The following is a 10287-nucleotide window of genomic DNA, read 5'->3' as shown; positions in this document are numbered from 1 at the left end:
CTGAAACCAACACTGAACTTTGCAGAAAGCATTCTGAGTTACGGCTGGGAGCTGCACTTCTGTCTGTACCCCACAGGTCATCCAGCCCAATGGTTTCCAAACTCTGACAGATTGCATACCACCTTAAGTACCACCAGCCAATTTGTCATATAAAGCAATTATAATAAATCTGTTAAATGTGTACCACTGACAGGTTGTCCGTGTACCACTGGTGGTACATGTACCAGATTGGGAACCGCTGATATAGTCTAAACCTCTGCCTGAGGCAAGATCATCCCTATCCAAACCATCCAATATGAATCTATGATCTAACATCTTAGTAAAACTCCATAAACCCCAACACAACACAAGGCATAACCCAGCACAGGTAAAGCAAAGGGATAGCAACAAACAATCCACGTAGACAGAAGTCAGAGCCGCATAACTCCAATAGGAATTAGAGGTGCACTGATATACTGGTCCATATTGTATCACCACCAATAAAAGGAAAATTGACATTATCGGCAATTGGCTTTTTTGGGCTGATAATGTTATTGATAAATGCTCCCCACGCATGTGTGCAGCCATAGTATGCACATGGCAGAAGTGTAGCCTGGCTGTATGGAGAGCAGTGTCTGGTCAGTAAGTCTGTTGGGGAGAAGCGGAGTGGGGGAAGGCACACTAACACTCCCCCACTGAGGTAAGGAGTGGGGCTGGGGAAGGGCAGGGCCTGGGATGGAGCCACGGGGGCTAATTTGGGGGTGGGGGCAGCTGCTGCCAGTGTGTGTACCCCCAGGGGAGGCATGTCCCCCCAGATTTGTGTGGGGTTAGAGGGGAGGCTGCCTGCTCGGGGCTATGCTAGTCTCAACCCCAGCCTAGTCCCCCTGCTGGGAAGTGCTTGGTGCTGGTGGGGGGCAGGATGGGCAGCAGTGCTGGGAGTGGGGGCTACAGCCACCCCAAAATTTGCCGTAGCTGCCTACCCTGCCCCCACCCACCCCAAGCGCATCCCTGGCCCAGCTCCCCTGCCAGGGAGAGGCTGGCACATACCCCAGCCCTGAGCCCACAGCAGGAAGCCCACTCTTGCCCTGCACACAAATCTGGGGGCATATGTCCCTCCATGCCTCTCCTAGGGCGCACACAGTGGCAGAAGCCGCTTCCCCACCCCCTGGATGAGCCATCTATGGCTCCTGCCTGTACCCTGGCTGGGCAGCCCCAGCCCCACTCCATCCCTCACTGTGGGGGCACTTATCTTCTCCCCTGCCCTCAAGCCCCTTCCCTCCCCCATGCTCCTTCCCCTGCACAAGCTTCCCCCGGCCAGACCCTGGCAGGCTGCATATCGGCAATCAGATGGGTATCAGCCAATATGGTTGGTTAATAAATTGGCCATCAATATCAGTCAAAAAAAATTTTATTGGTGCACCCCCTAATAGGAACACCTATAACATTACCTTACAGGGAGGCAAAATAGGTTTCTTTTTAAGTGATGATGGCTTAAATGCACCACTTTGCCTGCATCTTCAGTATGTAATCAAGGTCCCATAGTTATTAGATTTTTTTCAGATTCATCCAACAACATCTCACCTTCTTGAGCCCAGTAGCATCCTTAGGGGAGGGCAGACTGGGCAACTGCTCAGGCCTCCACACTTTAAGGGGGCCAATTATTTTTTTTTGGCGTGGGGGGGTAGTTTTTGCAAGGAAGTGGCTCTACTTGCATTTTACACATTCAACTACTAATCTAATTCCCCCCAAAACATTAACAAGATCCAAAAGACAACTGTGGTGGGTTAATATTTACCTGAGTACATACCCCTAAGGGGCCCCAAATGACTCTCTTGCCCAGGGCCCCAACAACTCTAAGGCCACTGCTGTTGAGCCTCTTGGCAGTGCCTCCCATGCAGGGCTGAACTAATGTCTGTAGTCAGTTACACAGACTGTGGAGGACAGTAAAACAAGAGCAGGGTTAGCAGGAGAGCTCAAAGCAGAACTGCAACGGAAAGAATAGCTCACAGTAGCTGAACATTAAGATCATTAAAAAGGAGGGTGGGTTGTTAACACCTGTGGGGTTGAGAAGGAAACAGGTGGATTCTAATGAGCCACAGCCAAGTGCCTCACTCAGTAACTACCCAACTAGAAATGCTGCTGCTCTTGTCCAACCCTTCATGGATTTGTTGAATTAAAAAAATCATGGTTCGTTTCTCGGGAGGTGGAAAAAAACTTTCAGCTTCAGACACACTTTATTAGCAATACAAAAGGTATATATTTGCAAATAGGGTCAGAGGGAGAAGACAAAAGATCAAATCCCTCTGCCCCCGAGCATAATCATTAGCAGGCTTTTATCCCCTCTCTCCTGACCACGTGTGCAGAAGGAGGAATTTTTACAACTCATTTCCGGTTCATACAAACATATATGTAAACATGTCGCTTCATACGTCCCATGTGCATTACAATTAACTACTTAAGTATGCGGGGCGGGTAGGCTTAATATGCATTAGGTTATCACGCGTGCGTGGATGGGACTCAAGGTTACTCAAGGTTCATCCTGAAGGCAAAAAATGGCATTTGCTCTTATCTTAGCCTTAGGAATGTGGGGTCATGAAAGAAAGTGTGATTTAGTGTGACAAAGAGATAGTAAATTTGCAGGACAGAGAGGGAGTGATACCTTTAGTACAAAGGGCTTTTGGTGGTTTTTCCCTTCAATTTCCAACCCCCCCCTTCCCTCTCCCATTAAGGAGACAAGGATGGGTAGCAGCTGTGTTCTTTTTTTTTTTTTCCTAAATCTGCTATTGATAATGCATTTTTAATAATATTTCTAACAATATCCCCCCTCGAGATGCTTTCTGATCTTTACTTCATTCGGGCATATCAAGATAATTACGAGGAATTTTTCTGAGGACCATGACCTTTGCAGCAGTCTGTGCTTTTAGAGGGACTGCTGCGACCTGCATTCCTTCCACTGTGGTGGTTATCAATCTAGTGAGACAAGGAATAAGGCAAGGGATAAAAATCAAACCAGTTAGAGCACACAAAAGCACAAACCCTACCTTTTTCCACCAGGGTCCTCCAAATAATTGAAACCACCAGTCCTTATTCCATGTGGTTTCCCACGTTTGTATTGGTACATGGGCTATTTTTCTAATCTCTTTGGCAATCTCTAAGACTGCTTTCCCGTTGTCATCTATTTGGAGGCAACAGTTAGAAAGGTTGAGCTTTCCGCAGACTCCGCCTTCCTCTGCAAGTAAATAGTCTAAGGCCATCCGATTTTGGTATATGGCTGCTGTCATCTGAGAACTTTGTCGGGCCAATAACTTGAGAGCAGTGGCGGTCTGGTTAGTAATTACTTCCAAGACTGCCTGCAACCGGATGATTCTATTCAGCATATATATTGGTGTCCGGTATCCCCAACTCCCATCATTAGCCCATGTAGCTGGTCCATAATACTCAATAATCCTCTGAGGGGGCCACTCATCCTTCTTCCACTTTTGGGAGCTACCCTGTGTCAAACTTACATCAATACTTCTCTTGGCCCTTTTCCAATCATCATACAAAGAGACTCCTAGCTTATTTCCAACCTCAGACGGTAACGAAAAGAAAGCTGGTACAATTACTCCCATATAGCAAGTTCCCGTCCACCCCTGTGGTAGTATTGTATAGGCCCGTCGTCCGCAAATCCAATAGTATCCTCTTAAGGCCCTATTTTCTCTATTGGTGGCATTTGGAGGGGCCCAACCATAGGGCATCTCGGGAAACCCCAAGCCTCCTTCTGGACCCAAAGGACCAGCAACTGCGTGGCCTCCTTTCATGGAACATTCCCATAGCCCATCCTGGTTCTTGTCTGTACAATCTGTCCGATCATCACTTTGATTTGTGGCACTCCAATATTTATTAAACCACACAATTGTTCCATTGGGATGCTGCCACACTAGCCGATTATACCCTGGGCTATTAGGATAATAAAGCCGTTCTAATCTTGTAAGGTTCATCCACCTTACTTTTAAAGTCCATATGCAACGGCTGTGTCCCAACCTTTTTCCTGTACCATTATTACTGATGCAATACTCTCCTAACGCCACTTGGGAAAGTTCCCAACTGTGGTTCTCATCCCATTTTTGACTAGTACTCTTAACATCTGCCTTACTACTTACTAGCCATTTCGGGGCCAAAGGAAAAGCCCTCCAAGGCCACTGGCCTCTGGCCTCCCGAAGCCCCCCACAGGCCCAGCAGTTGATAAGATTAAAAGTACCTGCAATTCTTTCCATCATATCAACATACAAATTTGTCCCTGGGGGAGCAATTTGGGAAAGCGAGGGTGTGAGCCAGCGGTTAAGGCTGCTCAATTCTGCTTCTTTCATTATGCAGATAACAACAAGGCACATTAAGATTCCCACCATATTTTCCCTTTTACTTTCTTGTCTAATTTTCTGAGCTTTGATTAAGCCGTCTCAGGCGCACTTGGAGATCACCAGTAGGTTCACAGCTCCACTTGCTGGCTTCTTGTTCCGAAGACGACTCAGCTTCCGGAGTGAGTTCGTCTTGGGAGATGTTGTCCTCTGACGCTTGTGGATGTTGTTTCACACGAGTATGGTGTATCCAACGATCATGGCCAGTAATCTTTACAGCGGTGTGGGTTGTTAGAAGTACCTGGAAAGGGCCACTCCACCTCTCAGTCAAAGGCTCCTTTTTCCACCGCTGCACCAAGACCCAGTCTCCCGGGGAGAAGTCATGTACCGGTACATCTAAAGGCAGACGCTGAAAGGAGGCTGCATACCTGTGAAGAGAAAACAAGACAAACTGCAAGGCAATAACATATGTATGAAGTTCACTATTACCTAATTCAAAAGTTACATTCTCTCGCATCCCAGGAGGTAAGACTCGAGGCGGCTTGCCAAACATAATTTCATATGGGGTCAATTTGAGGCCCCGTCGGGGAGTGTTTCGAATACAAGTAAGAGCTAGCGGCAATGCTTGAGGCCACTTAAGGCGTGTTTCAATACAGATTTTGGTGAGCAAAGTCTTTAAAGTTCTATTCATGCATTCCACTTGTCCTGAACTCTGTGGTCTCCATGGTGTGTGTAGTTTCCAAGTAACCTTGAGAGCTTGTGCGACTTCTTGAACCACTCTTCCCACAAAGTGTTGTCCTTGATCCGACTCGATGGACTCAGGCAGGGAATACCGGGGAATGATCTCCTGTAACAAATACTTCACTACTGCAGCTGCAGTGGCAGTCCTGGTGGGCCAAGCCTCGACCCAACCAGAGAGCTGGTCTACCATGACAAGTAAAAACCCGTGATGTCCGGATCGTGGGAGCTCGGCAAAATCAATCTGCCATGCCTGTCCAGGGTACGCTGCCCAGGGTCTACCTCCCATTGGCACAGGGGGTTTCCTTCGAGGGTTTACTTTCTGGCATGTAATGCACCTGGTAGCAATGCGCTGAGCTTCTACATATAGCCCTGGGGCTACTGCTTGGCGGATCATTAGATCACCCATGGCCAAACCTCCCATATGGGTTCTTGCATGGAGCTGTTGCAGCACCTCCCGAAGCAATGGCCTGGGTATCATGACTTTCCCTCCTGGTACTATCCACCACCCCTGGGAATTCTTTTCTGCACAAGCTTTCTGTGCAAATTTATCTTCTTCAGGGGAATACTGTGGGACCAAATCCTGAACGTATGGCCATATGGCATGGGACATAGCCTGCTTGGATACCTCTTCCGCTTCTCCCCCAATAAATGCAGCTTCCTTTGCTGCTGCATCAGCCTTTGCATTTCCAAGCTTATGCTTTTTCTCAGCAGCCTTCCCATGGGCCCGCACATGAATGACTGCTACCTCTTTAGGCTGGTGGAGTGCCTCTAGTAGTTTGATAATCTGGGGGCCATTAGCAATCTTATTCCCAGAGGCAGTAATGAAACCCCTTTCTTTCCACAATAGTCCGTGCGCATGGACTGTAGAAAAAGCATAGCGAGAGTCAGTGTATATATTAACTCGCTGGTCTGTCCCCAGCTGTAATGCTCGGGTGAGCGCAGTGAGTTCTGCAGCCTGTGCCGACCATGAGCTCGGCAATGACTCCCTCCATACTACCTTATCCAAGGTTACCACTGCACATCCTGTTCGTCTTTTTCCATCGATGACAGAGCTGGAGCCGTCCACAAAGTATTCAACATCTGGGTCTTCAATTGGGTCCTCAGCAAGATCAGGTCGCACCTGTGTGGTTTGATTCAGGACCTCAAGGCAGTCATGCGTCGGTTGCCCTGGCTCTGGCAGCAAGGTTGCAGGGTTTAAGGCTGTAGTATGTTTGAAAGTAAGTCCTGGATTAGAGAGCAAAAATATCTCATACCGTGATTGTCTGGAGGGGTTAAGAAATTTCCCTCCCTCAGTCCCTAGGATCTGGGGAACTCCATGAGGAGTGAGTATTTCCATATCCGCACCCATGACTATCTTCTGGGCTTCTTCAACAACCACTGCTGTGGCTGCCACAGCCCGAAGACAGGCTGGCCACCCGAGTGCAACTGGATCTAGAACCTTTGAATAATATCCCACGGGTCTCCAGGTCGGGCCCGATGGCTGTGTCAGCACCCCTGATGCAACCCCTCGATTCTCATGAACATACAGTCGATATGGCTTTTTACTGTTTGGGATGGCTAAGGCTGGGGGCTGGGTTAATGCTGCCTTCAGCAGATCAAAAGCATGCTGCATTTCTTTATTCCATTTCCATTTAGTGAGACTCTCCTTAGTCAGGGATTCATACAGTGGTCTAGCCTTCCCACCGTAATCTGGTATCCATAGTCGACAGAACCCAGTTAGCCCTAGGAATGCTCGCAGCTCCTTGGGTGACTTAGGTGGGGTTAGACCTTGAATCGCCTGTATGCGATCTGCACTCAGGGCTCTGACTCCTTTTGAGAGCTTATATCCCAAAAATGTGACTTCAGGCTGACATATTTGGGCTTTTTCTCTAGAGACTTTATATCCTTTTTTTCCCAGAGTGTTTAGGAGTGACCTGGTGGCTTCCTCGCAGAGCTGCAAGTTTGGGCTTGCAACTAGCAGGTCATCCACATACTGGAGGAGAGTCACTGCGGGGTGTGATCCCTTCCATTCCCCCAAGTCCTTCTGAAGGGCAAGTCCGAAAATATGGGGGGCTGCTATAAATCCTTGTGGAAGAACTGTCCACATGAGTTGGGCTTTATGGAAAGTATCTGGATCCTCCCATTCAAAAGCAAACAATTTTTGACTCTCTCGGTGAAGAGGAATAGAGAAGAAAGCATCTTTCAAATCTAGCACTGAAAATATTTCAGCTTCCCCCGGTACTTGTGTCAAAATCGTGTGAGGGTTCGGGACTACAGGATGGTCTGAAAGGACCTTCTTATTTACTGCCCGTAAGTCTTGGACCAGTCTGTATGAGACCCCATCTGCCTTTGGCACTCCAAGAATGGGGGTGTTATAGGGTGAAGACCCTTCCACTAGCCATCCGTACCTCTTGTATTTCTCTATTAACGGCTTGAGTCCAGCTCTGGCCGCTCGGCTGAGTGGGTACTGCTTTACCCGAACGGGCCCCTCCCCTTCCTTGAGTACGATCCTTACCGGGGAGACGAACTTAGCTCGCGCAGGGGTTCCATCAGCCCATACCGAGGGGTCTACTCCGGTCATGTGATCTTCTGGACTTACTGCAGGGCGTCGGTCCTCCAGGAGAGCCATCTGATAGTTCGAGCTCTGCTTGACAGGTAGCTGGACCACCATCTGATCGTCTCTGAAAAAGATTTCAGCTTGCAATTTTGTGAGTAAGTCCCGCCCAAGGAGTGCAACCGGGCAACTTGGAGAATACACAAAGGAGTGCTCGAGCAAATGGTCTCCCACCTTGGTGAGGAGTGGTTTACAAACAGGGAGTCGAGTTTGCATTCCCTCAATCCCTTCTACAAGTACATGCTGTTCACTAGTTCCTGCACAGGGGGTTTTTTCTGGAATCATTGAAAATGTAGCCCCAGTATCCACCAAGGCTTCAAAGTTTTTGCCACCAACCCTAATGGTTACCATGGGATCTTCTCGGGCTCCAACCCGAAGGGTAGTGGTCTTAGATCCCTGTCCCCTTCATTCTGAATCCTCACCCTTGTCTTCTGCCCGCATGAGGTGACCTCTCGGTTCCCCCTCTCTCTTCTCCCTCAACTTCGGGCATTCCCTCTTCCAGTGTCCTTTCTCCTTGCAATAAGCACAAACATCTGCTCCCACTCTTTCTCCCTTCCTCTTCTGTATCCCAGCCTTTCCAGGGTTCCCTCCAGTTATAGCAGCTGCTAGTGCTGCCATCTGTCGCTGAGCCTTTTTATCCTCCTTGCGCTCCTGCACTTGCTCACGATTCCCATACACCTTATATGCAATTTCCACCAGCTCTGAAATCGGTTTCCCAGCACCTCCCTCAGTTTTCTGTAACTTCTTACGGATATCAGCAGCAGATTGACCAATGAACATAAGATTTACCATGCGCTGGTTATCTGGGGCTTCTGGATCCAGATCCGAAAACCTGCGAAACGCCTCATACAGCCTCCCAAGGAAAGCTGAGGGATCCTCCTCTCTTCCCTGTCTCACCTCATACAATTTAGACAGATTGGTAATCCGAGGCACTGCCTTTCCCATTGCTTCCACTATAATTCCCAAATACCGTGCACTCAGCTCTCTGCCCTCTGCAGTATGATTGTCCCATCCCAGCTCTTCTACCGGGTAGGTATCACGCAGAGTACGACCAGCAGCACCCTCTGACTCAACTCTGGCTGCCGCAATACGCTCTGCTGTACCTAACACTAATCTCCTCTCCTCCGGGGTTAGGAGAGTCTGGAGCATCATCTGGACATCAGCCCAAGTGGGTCGATGAGTCTGCCCAATAGATCGAAACAAATCCCTCATCTTTTCAGGGTCTTCACGAAAAGAGGGGCTCTGATTTTTCCAGTTAAATAAATCTGAAGTGCTAAATGGGGTGTAGACAAAAGTTGCAGTGCCTCCTTCCCCAATAACCTCTCGCATCGGACAGTTCAACACCGGCTGTGACTCTACAGGCTTGCGCAAATAATAACCCTTATTTCCTGATTCAGATGAGGCACTTGGCTGAGGCTCACGCTCTAACTCATTAGGTATGCATTGGTACGTCGGTGGTGGTCTCTCTAAGGGAGGGGGCGGTGGTGCAGAAGGACTGGATGCCGAGGAGGCGTCTGACTCATCTTCGCTACCCGACAGGGCAACCGGAGCACGGGTCCGGTACTCAGCCAATTCAGAATTCCCCCCCTCATTAGACTCAGGAAGTACAGGCGGCCCCCCCGAGCCTTTTTCTTAACAAGCATCACATGAGACTTTGCTAAGTAATTCTTAATCCAAGGTGGCTGATTTTGAACCACCCACAACCAACAATCAATATAAGGAAACTGATTCCAATACCCATTTTGCATAACAATTTCATGGATAGCTATCACTTCTTTTAGCACAAAGGATCCTTTCGGGGTCCAGTGGACCCCAAATGTTGGCCACTCGAGTTGACAAAACTTAGTTAAATCACCTTTTTTCATTTTTATTCCATAATCGGCCGGCCTTGCAAATTTATTAAAATGACGTAATAAGACTTTTAGAGGGGTATCAATATTGTTTTCTACACGAGAGCTACTCGTACCCATTTGCCCACAAAAATGCGCCCAATGCACACCAAATACCAAAAAGATCTCAACAACAGATGATTTACAATGAGAGCTAAGCCTAGAATTTCTCAGCAAACTTACACATCCTTTGTTTTCGATCCGTACACCAGATTAGGCAAAGGGAATTCGTATACTCACTCAGATACCCCAGAGATCTCGATCCAAATTCCAAAGTGTGTCTGCCTCTCCAGAAACTCAGAATTTACATAGGATACTTCCTTTAACTTCCCGGATATTTGGACTTAAACCTCAAATACCAGGGTGAGTCCAAAGTCGGCTCGGTGTGCACAAATCCCTGGTACCGGAGGTGCTCCGTCACTGAATTCCGGGGTAGTCCTCGAGAAGCCCCACGTTGGGCGCCAATTGTTGAATTAAAAAAATCATGGTTCGTTTCTCGGGAGGTGGAAAAAAACTTTCAGCTTCAGACACACTTTATTAGCAATACAAAAGGTATATATTTGCAAATAGGGTCAGAGGGAGAAGACAAAAGATCAAATCCCTCTGCCCCCCGAGCATAATCATTAGCAGGCTTTTATCCCCTCTCTCCTGACCACGTGTGCAGAAGGAGGAATTTTTACAACTCATTTCCGGTTCATACAAACATATATGTAAACATGTCGCTTCATACGTCCCATGTGCATTACAA

The sequence above is a fragment of the Crocodylus siamensis genome, chromosome 4 (assembly GCF_052110815.1).
Source record: "Crocodylus siamensis isolate JL-2025a chromosome 4, ASM5211081v1, whole genome shotgun sequence".
Taxonomy (NCBI): domain Eukaryota; kingdom Metazoa; phylum Chordata; order Crocodylia; family Crocodylidae; genus Crocodylus; species Crocodylus siamensis.
This window is presented reverse-complemented; position numbering follows the sequence as displayed.